The sequence below is a fragment of the Puma concolor genome, chromosome B3 (genome assembly GCF_028749965.1).
Source record: "Puma concolor isolate L17-30 chromosome B3, mPumCon1.1.hap2, whole genome shotgun sequence".
NCBI classification, from domain to species: Eukaryota; Metazoa; Chordata; class Mammalia; order Carnivora; family Felidae; genus Puma; species Puma concolor.
Window position 1 is genome coordinate 62,342,979 of NC_141672.1, and position 10,891 is coordinate 62,353,869.

Here is a 10,891-nt window from a genome sequence, read left to right on the forward strand (position 1 = left end):
ACCAACCCTAATATTTGTAATGACTCCAACTCTGATGCAAGAAGTACAGTTAAAACAATGCATATAAGTACAATTATTTTGTGTGGCAATTATGAAGCAGTAAGGTATTTGCATTAGTCAAAATATTTGTGAATGTGTGTGTAAAAACACATGCATATAATTGCAGAAATGGATCCAAAATTTCTATGTAAGAAAGGAGTAAGGACAGCAGTGGTTGGTGGTGGAAGCTAGGTCTAGTGGCTTATCTTAAATCTTAACATTTTATCTTATCTCATAATAATCAAGTAAGAATGACCAAAACTCAGTTATCTATCTCAAAGAAAAGATCAAGTTGATGAGAATACCCCTAACTCTCTCATTGGTTTTAGCATATTATCTAACTACATTCATAAATTCACTTCTATAAACCACCTAAAATAAGAGAAATTGTTAGCTAAAAATGTTAACATAGACTGAAATAATAGTCAAAAAATTTTTTTTTGATATTTTCCAAAGTTTTTTTATATTTTTTGGTACTGAGTGAGAAGCAGGGAGCCAAAAGTAAGAGAAGATGAACTGGATGGTCCAATGTGGCATTTAAAGAAGACAGGACCTCTATCATGGGCAGGGATGAAATAGCTGAGTTTCATGGCCCAAGCCATTGGTTATTACTTTCCATATTATGAGAATATTCAATCAGGTAGATAAAAATTTTAATCATGCCATCCCATGATGGAATGGCTCAAAAGACAGTATCTGAAAGTACTGCAAAAAGTATTTTATGCTTTTTGTACTTTTTTTTTTTGCCTCAAAGTGTCCAGAACTGTTTGGATATTCATCCCTTTCTTAGCATTTTACACACTATCAGAAAAGGGGTTGCATCTCCTGTCTTTTCTCACCTTTTACCTCTCTTTTGTTTCTCAGTTATAAAGGGCTGGGAAAAAGTAGGAGCAGTAAGAACAGTTTAGTGAAGCCTGAAACAGCTATCTAATTAGCCCTGAGGTAAAACTGGTAAGAAGCAAAGAAAATATGCTTAGAGATTTAAAATTTAACTCCAAAACACTATAGCACATGCTGCTTAATACTATTATTTAACCTCAAAACACTACAGCGCACAATACTTAATACTGTTAGTTTTCAGGTTTTTTTTTTCAATGTAGCCCCTCTCAACTAATAATTTCACCACCACCAATGGGCTAAAGATTGAACTGTCATTTTGAACAGTCATTTTCCAACATAGTAGGTTGGCAGTCTATGAAACAAGAATCAAAGAAAGGGGGGAGGAAGAGAGGGAGGGAGAGAGGGAAGGAAGGCAAGCTAGCAAGCAGGCAGGCAAAAAAGAAAGAAAAGAAAAAAAGAAGGAAGGAAAAGAAGGAAGAAAATAAAATAGAAGCTGTATATTGTATATGGACTGCAAAGCCTAAAACACAAGCAGTCATAGCTTTATATGGTAGTGCTTTAAATGAATCTTTACAGGGATGCCTGGGTGGCTCAGTAGGTTAAGCAGCCGACTTCAGCTCAGGTCACGATCTCACAGTTCGTGAGTTTGAGCCCCGCGTTGGGCTCTGTGCTGACACCTTGGAACCTGGAGCCTGCTTCTGTTTGTGTGTCTCCCTCTCTCTCTGCCCCTCCCCTGTTCATGCTCTGTCTCTCTCTGTCTCAAAAATAAGTAAAACATTACGAAAAAAATTTTTAAATCAATCTATACAATGCAAGGACTGCCTATATTTACTATTTGGCCCCTAACAAAAAAATTTGATGACCCTTGCAATAGAGGATATCCAAACGGCCAATAACATATGAAGAGATGTTAAGTATTACTAGTCATTAAGGAAATTACAGAAAAACACCGTGATATCACTACACACCCACCAGAATGGAAAAAATGGAAAAGACAACACTAAGTGTCGCGAGCATTTGGAGGAGCCAGAATTCTCAAACAATGCCAAGTAGGAGTGTTGAAACAACTGATTCGAACAACTTTTTTGGTAATATATACAAGAAATACATACCTGCATACCCTATAGACATTTCACCAACAGGTACATGTAGATCTAACAGAAATGTATACATAGGTTCACCAAAATACAGCTGACCCTTGGATAATGCAAGGGTTGGAAGCACCAACCCTACACAGTCAAATATACAAGTTTAACTTTTAACTCCCTAAGAATTTAATTACTAATAGCCCACTGTTGACTGGAAGCCTAATCGATAACATAGTCTATTAACACACATTTGGTGCATGTATTATATACTATGTTCTTTTTTAAAAAGTTTTTTAGCATTTATTCATTTTTGAAAGGCAGAGAGAGAGAGCACACAAATGGGGGTGGGGCAGAGAACGAGGGAGACACAGAAACAGAAGCAGGCTCCAGGTTCCAAGGTGTCATCACAGAGCCCGACGCGAGGCTCAAACTCACGGACCGGACCGCGAGATCATGACCTGAGCTGAAGTCGGACGCTTAACCTACTGAGCCACCCAGGCGCTGCTATATACTATATTCTTACACTAAAGCTAGAGAAAACATTAAGAAAATCATAAGGAAGAGAATATACATTTACAGTAGTATACTATATTTATAAAAAAAAAAAATCCACGCATGGGTGGACCCCTGCAGTCTAAACACATGTTGTTCAAGGGTCAACTCTACTTACAAAAATGTTCATAATAGCCAAAAACTGGATGGAACACTATACAGCATAAGAACTACTGCTACATAATTTGTGTAAATCTCACAAATACAATATTGAGCAAAAGTGAGACTCAAAGGACTATTTACTGCATGATTCCATTTATATAAAGCCAATTAACAAGTAAATTCATAGATGACTTTGGAAATCGACATAATGGTTACCTCTGGAACGGAATCACACAAAGTGGAGTTTCTAAGATTCAAGTAATGTCCTTTCTTGATCTAGGTACTAGACACATGGATATGTACGTTCTGTACACTTTTGATTTATGCGGTTTTCTCTATGTGTATTATACCTTAAAAATTAACACACTAAAAAGATTTTTATAAAATCTATTCCTGTATTTATTTTTTTTTTAACGTTTATTTATTTTTTGGGGACAGAGAGAGACAGAGGATGAACGGGGGAGGGGCAGAGAGAGAGGGAGACACAGAATCAGAAACAGGCTCCAGGCTCTGAGCCATCAGCCCAGAGCCCGACGCGGGGCTCGAACTCACGGACCGCGAGATCGTGACTTGGCTGAAGTCGGACGCTTAACCGACTGCGCCACCCAGGCGCCCCTAAAATCTATTCCTTTAAAGGACTGTCCACCCTTTCATTTTTCTGACTTATCATCATTACTTCTCACCAATGAGATCTCTTAATTCCTGTTATATAGAAGTCAACTTAGTTATTTTTCTTGGTATACTATTGCACAGGATACCCAAATGATTATGCACCTGTCATTTTCGGTTACTACCACACTAGATGCCAAGGTGAAACTTTGAAAAGCCAGTAACTTATGATAGTATGTTAAAGTTACCGGGAGGGTGGGGGAGCCTTGAAAAGTGGTTTTGTTTGCCCTTTGTTTTGGTTTACCTTTGTCTATCTCCACAGTGATTTAATCTGCATAAAATGTTCAAAGGAGCTTTTCAAAAAGCCTGCTCTTGTGGAAAGCTTTTTTTTTCTTTCTTTCTTTCTTTCTTTCTTTCTTTCTTTCTTTCTTTCTTTCTTTTTCTTTCTTTCTACCATCCTGCTGCTACCTTGTGTTTAGTTACTTCCATTCATGGAGCTTAAAATATTTCACAAATACTGTTGGGTGGTATCACCTTCCAGAAAAATTTGGGCTCAGGCACACTGTGAACCTAAAAATTTCTAACAGTACCTGTCTACAGCTCCGCTCCTAGTGCCTAAAGAAGCACCGTCTTCTATGCTAAAACTTGTAAGTGCGAGAACTGAAATCCACAAAGATTAAGTCACTCTCAAGGACACAGAGTCATGGGCTGAGCCAGGACCTGAACTCTCCAACTAACAGCCACTTAAGGGAAAAACAAACAAAAATCTACACCCTTGAATAAATGCTCAGCTGTTGAACTTCTGTAATAAGAAACAGGAGGGTGCCGAAACTATGCCCAGAAAGAGGACCTGAGGACTCCACGACGCTGACCTTCGCGTGAGCCCTATCACTGCCGGCCATAGGGGGTCAACATTCACTGGGTGCAGACTCCGCGCCGCCCCTTCTGCTCCAAGGAGGCTGCGGCCGGAAATTCCAGGGCTGGATCTAAGCCCACCCCCTCCTTTTCGCCGGTCGCCCGAACCTCCCAGCCTACCTGTTTACCTGAGATGCGCCTGGCACTGCCTGGCGAGCCGACTCTGGGCGCTCGCCCCGAGTTTCAGAGGCCCGACGCGTGGCCACCACATCAGCCAATCGACGCTTGCTCGGGAGCCTCTCGACCCTGAGGCCCGCCCGCCCGCCTGGGAAGGTGCGCGCGCCCGCAAACGACCGGGCGGGGCCCGATGGGGGAGGAAGCCAGACGCACGCCGCGCGCCGGGGCCACGGGGAACCAAGGCGGAACGGGCGCCCGGCGGGAGCTTGCGGCGCGCACTGGGCATGCGCAAACCGCGGTGCTAAAACCACGGGGCGGGGCTTCTGGAGGACTGTGCCAGCTTGGGAAGTACTTGTAAGAGTTTGGAGAAGAAGACGGATTTAGTAGTTTCCGGTGACTGCGCTGGCTGGAGGCTACGGTGTCCACTCCGAGACTACGAGCGCGTTCTATTAGAGCAAAATATTGCCCCGACAAAACCTAATCGGGCTAGAGGAGGAAACCTTGTGGTTAAAAACGTGTCTTGTGGCCTCAACTTTAGCCTTGCACTGTCCAAGAAGTTGGAGGAATTGCGGTTTTCTGGTTGGTTTGTGTGTGGTTTGGGATGAGAGGACACCGGGAGGGGGGCATATTGTGAAGTGATGGTTGAATGAAAAGAGCTGAAGTTGGACTCCAGTTGGGTGAGCAAAAAGCAATACCTAGCTCCTGACCAGGGAATATTTACAAACTAAAACTTGAGGGTGGTAAACTTTTAGACTGAAGTACTAGAACGAGATCTGGATGCTTATGTTCAACTAATGGATTCTTTAAGTCTCAGTGTTGAACCTTCCAGAATTAAAGAATTAAGTCCTCAATTCATGTACTTCTGTGTTTAAACAAAAAGGACTGACATTGTTAAATAACTGCTAGTAATTCAGATGTGGTTTTCTTGTTCCCCATATCAGTATTGCCTTTATAAATGTCACCTTAACTCCTTCAGATACCAAATATTTATTGAGTACATACTATGTGCCTGGAACTCTTCTGGGTGTTTGATAAGCAATAGTAATGGTTTTTTACACCACATCCCCCAGAGAACTGGCATAATAGGAAGTGTGGACAGTTTCCCAACACTTTATTAAATGCAAAAAAGGGGAGTGAAAAAATAAGACATAAAAAATGGGATATAAGTTGGTTGAAACAAAATAGGTTATAATATTCATAAGCTATTGGCTATTTTATTGTAATGAATGGACAGTGTCTGAAGATGTTTGTTACAGATTCAGCTTTGAAATACATTTTTATTTACTTCAGTCAAGGTCTGAAATAGATATTTATTGACACAAAGTACCATCATATATATGAGACAAATATAGAGAAAATAGAGAAGTAGTATAGTTTGTTAGAGTAGGTAGGAAGGGCATTCCAATCAAGAATGACTTCTGAAAAGGTTTAAGGCCACCCCAAATTATGTGTAAAAGAAAGAAGAGAAAGTTGCTTTTCCTAGCTAAGAAATGACAAGAAACAAGGGGGAGAGTGACCACAACATTGAGAAAATTCAAAACAAATAATGGGTTTATAAGTTAAATTTAGAGAAAGTGATTATACTATTTTTCTTTGGGTAAAGGTATATTAACCCTAGTTTGTTTTTTTTTTTTTAATTTTTTTTAACATTTATTTATTTTTGAGACAGAGAGAGACAGATTATGAACGGGGGAGGGGCAGAGAGAGAGGGAGACACAGAATCAGAAACAGGCTCCAGGCTCTGAGCCATCAGCCCAGAGCCTGACGCGTGGCTCGAACTCACAGACCACGAGATAGTGACCTGAGCTGAAGTCGGACGCTCAACCGACTGAGCCACCCAGGCGCCCCTAACCCTAGTTTTTAAAAGCTCATCTGGCTGCTAAAAGTCTAGGGTAAAGAGAAAACCCCATGTTATCTTTCCCTTTGGTAAGTTGTTTTTTCTTCCACCTTTGTATCCAGTGATATCAAACATTAGGTCTTTCTCCCTAGTCCTTCCTCTAACTTACTCAAGGTAACTTTTTAATGTTCTTTTCCTGAATTTTTCAGATCTCAATAGCTATTTTTTCCCCAAACCTCTTCACACCACTGTTGCTCATATACACATTTCTTTATTCTCTATCCTGCTAACAGTTGCCAGTCTATAAGAAATGAAAGAGACCAATTACAGCGTTCTTTCCTGTTCTCAAGCTAATTATCAAAGATCATCACTTTTAAAAGTTGGGCTTTTGCAGAAATCTCAATAAGGATGAGAGGAAAAAGAAAATGAACTCCCCTATTTTTTTACAGGGAGCAAAAGAATGTCAGATCATGAATGCTCTCAACTCCACAAATATCTTAAGTCTCCTGCAATGTGCCAGGCACTGCAATCAGTTCTGGAAATAGAGTAATTAATAAAAACTATGTATACAAGTACATGAGAATGCCATGTGCATTTAGGCAGGGTAATCTAGAGAAATAGAAACAAGATTTCACATATATATAAATCAATTGTATTTCGATACACTAAGGATTACCAATCTGAAAAGGAAATTAAAATCTCATTTACTATATCATCAAAAAGGATAAAATACTTAGCAATAAACTGAGGAGGTGAAAGACTTGTACACTGAAAACTATAAAATATTGCTAAGAGAAAATACAAACGGAAAGACATCGTCCTTGTGAATTGGAAGAGAATATTGTTAAAATGTACATAGTACCCAAAGTGATCTACAGATTCAGTGCAATCCTGATCAAAATCCCAAGGCATCTTTTGCATAAACACAGAAAGAAGATTGTAAAATTCATATGGAACCACAAAACACCCTGAATAGTCAAAGCAAGCTTGAGAAAGAACAAAGTGGAGGCCATACAATTCCTGATTTCAAAACATTCTACCGAGCATAATAATCAAGTGGCATTTTCATGCCTCTTGATAATGTCTTCCCTCTGTGCATGTCTGCCTCGGTGTCCAAATTTCCCCATTTTTATAGGGATATAATCACACTGTATTAAGATCACCTAATGACCTCACTATAATTTGATTATTATGCAAAGACCCTCTTTCCAAATAAGGTCTTATTCTGAGGTGCTGTAGATTAGACTTTACATCTTTTTGGAGGGACACAATTCAACACATAACACCACCTTGAGAAACATGAAAATGAAAATACGACATTCCAAAAGTAATGGAATGCAGTGAAAGCAGTGCTAAGAGAGAAATTCATAGCTGTAGATGATTATATTTAAAAAGAAGACCTCTCAAAACAAAAACTTAACTTTATACCGTAAGGAAGTAGAAGAAGAGCAAGCTAAACCTAAATCTGCAGAAGGAAGGAAATAATAAAGATTACAAGTGAGACAAATGAATACTTAAAAATTCTAATAACTTCAACTAGATTGGTGAAGAAAAGAGTAAAGATGTAAATAAATTAGAAGTGAAAGTGGTGCCATTACTACTGACCTTAGATAAATTAAAATAATTATAAGAGAATATTATGAACATTTGTATGCCAACAAATAATGTAGATTAAATGCACACATTCCTGAAACACACATTACCAAAACTTACTCTAGAAGAAATAGAAAGATCTCAACAGACTTATAGCAAAGAGACTGAATCAGTAATTAAAATAAAAACAAATCCAAGACTAAATGGCTTTGCTGGGCAATTCTACACATAAAGAAAAATTAACAGTTTTACTCAAAAAGAAGAAGAGGAGTAAATGCTTCCTGATGTACTCCATGAGATCAGCTTTACCCTTATGCCCTTATACCCTTATACTAATGCCATCACAAGAAAACTACAGACCAGTATCCCCAACCAGTCCCCCTTATGATGCAAAAATTCTCAACAACTACTAGCAAGCCAGACTCAAAATCACATTAAAAGGATTTATCCCAGAAATACAAGGGTGGTTCAATATAACTCAATCTATATAACACAACATATTAATATAACAAAGGAAAAATGCCCACATGATCATCTCAATAAATTATAGAAAAAGCACTTGACAAAATTCAACTTCCTTTTATGATAAAATACTCAGAAAAATAGGAATTGAAGGGAACTTCCTTAACATGATAAAAAATCATGAAAAATCCACATGTAACATTCAATGATAATGACTGAAAGCTTTCCCCCTAAGGTCAAGAACAAGACAAGGATGCCTAATATTATCACTGCCATTCACATTGTACTGGAAAGCCTAGAGAGAGCAATTATGAAAGAAAAATAAAGGCATCTAAATTGGAAGGGAAGAAGTAAAATTATCCCTATTTGCAAATGACATGATTCTACATAGACAAAATACCAAAGAACCCACAAAAAAATTAATACATGAATTCATCAGAGTTGGAATACACAAGATCAATAGACAAAAATCAATTGTTTCTAGACACCAGCAATAAATAATCCAAAAAGGAAATAAAATACTTTACTACAGAACCCAAAAGAATAAAATATGAGTGATAAATTTAGCCAAAGAGTTTGTGAAAGACTTGTACACTAAAAGCTACAAAACAATGCTGAAAGAAATTAAAGACATAAGTGGAAAGGTGTTCTATGATTACAGATTAAAAGATGGCACAACTGAATTGCACTACTCTACAGATTCAGTCCAAAGTGATCTACAGATTCAGTCCAATCCCTACAGAAATCCTAATGGCCTTTCTTGAATAAATTGGTAAACTAATCTTCAAGTTCATAGAAAATTGCAAGGGGCCCCAAATAGTCAAGACACTATTGAAAAAAGAAAAGCTGGAAGATGCATGTATGTGTTCTGATTTCAAAACTTACTACAAAGCTACATTAACCAAAATAGTGAGGTACAAACATAAGGCTAGATATATAGATCAATGGAAAGAATACAGAGCCCAAGAAACCCAAATATCTATGGCCAATTGATTTTTTTTTATTTACGTATGAAATTTATTGTCAAATTGGTTTCCATACAACACCCAGTGCTCATCCCAAAAGGTGCCCTCCTCAATACCCATCATCCACCCTCTCCTCCCTCCCACTCCCCATCAACCCTTAGTTTGTTCTTAGTTCTCAACAGTCTCTTATGCTTTGGCTCTCTCCCACTCTAACCTCTTTTTTTTTTTTTTTCCTTCCCCTCCCCCATGGGTTCCTGTTAAGTTTCTCAGGATCCACATAAGAGTGAAACCATATGGTATCTGTCTTTCTCTGTATGGCTTATTTCACTTAGCATCACACTCTCCAGTTCCATCCACGTTGCTACAAAAGGCCATATTTCATTTTTTCTCATTGCCACGTAGTATTCCATTGTGTATATAAACCACAATTTCTTTATCCATTCATCAGTTGATGGACATTTAGGCTCTTTCCATAATTTGGCTATTGTTGAGAGTGCTGCTATGAATATTGGGGTACAAGTGCCCCTATGCATCAGTACTCCTGTGTCCCTTGGATAAATTCCTAGCAGTGCTATTGCTGGGTCATAGGGTAGGTCTATTTTTAATTTTCTGAGGAACCTCCACACTGCTTTCCAGAGCGGCTGCACCAATTTGCATTCCCACCAACAGTGCAAGAGGGTTCCCGTTTCTCCACATCCTCTCCAGCATCTATAGTCTCCTGATTTGTTCATTTTGGCCACTCTGACTGGCGTGAGGTGATACCTGAGTGTGGTTTTGATTTGTATTTCCCCGATAAGGAGCGACGCTGAACATCTTTTCATGTGCCTGTTGGTATGGCCAATTGATTTTTTGACAAGGATACCAAGACCATTCAATGGGGGAAAAATAGTCTCTTCAACAGATGGTGCTGAGATATCTGGATACCCATAAGCAAAAGAATGAATCTGGATGCCAACTTCCCTCCATATGCAGGCATACCTCATTTTGTTGCACTTTGCTTTATTGCATTTCACATAGTGTGTTTTTTACCAATTGAAGGTTTGTGGCAACTCTACATCAAGTAAGTATATCAGCGCCATTTTTCCAGCAGCATTTACTCACTTTGTGTCTCTGTCACATTTTGGTAATTCTTGCAATATTTCAAACATTTTCATTATTTGTTGTGGAGATCTGTGATCAGTAATCTTTGTTGTTACTATTGGGGGCACCATGAACCATACCCATATAAGACAACAAACTTAACTGATAAATGTTATTGGTGTTATCTGACTAGTCTACTGACGAGCCATTCTTCCATCTCTAGCCCTCTTGCTAGGCCTATCTATTTCCTGAGACACAACAATGTTGAAATTACAACCAATTAATAATTCTACAAGATCCTCTAAGTGTTCAAGTAAAAGGAAGAGCCCTATACCTCTCACTTTTTTTTCCATTTTTAAAAAATTATGCCTTATTATCTTTTTTAATGTTTATTCATTTTTTCGAGAGAGAGATAGAGTGCAAGTGGGGGATGGGCAGAGAAAGAGGGAGACATAGAATCCAAAGCAGGCTCTAGACTCTAAGCTGTAAGCACAGAGCCCAACGCAGAGCTTGAACTCACAACTTGCAAGATCATGACCTGAGCCAAAGTCAGATGCTTAATCAAATGAGCCTCTCAGGTGCCCCAAAGCACTTCTGGCAGTGGTGGGATCTCACCTTAATTCAAAAGCTAGAAATGATTAAGCTGAGTGAGGAAAGCTTATTGAAAAGGCAACAGAAGCTGAAAGGTAGGC

At 38.8% G+C, this 10,891-nt stretch overlaps 1 protein-coding gene across 2 annotated transcripts in view; it reads right to left on the reverse strand.

Moving 5' to 3' along the window:
• The window catches only part of MIPOL1 (mirror-image polydactyly 1), a 346,637-nt gene extending 342,089 nt beyond the window's left edge, over window positions 1–4,548 (reverse strand). Inside the window, exon 1 of one of the 2 annotated variants that reach the window (XR_015252408.1) lies at window positions 4,274–4,548. The gene's annotated coding sequence lies outside the window, so the exon portion shown is untranslated. Of the gene's footprint in view, window positions 1–4,265 lie in introns of both variants that reach the window. The other variant, XM_086709892.1, reaches the window with a different exon arrangement.
• Between the last annotated feature and the right edge of the window lie 6,343 nt (window positions 4,549–10,891).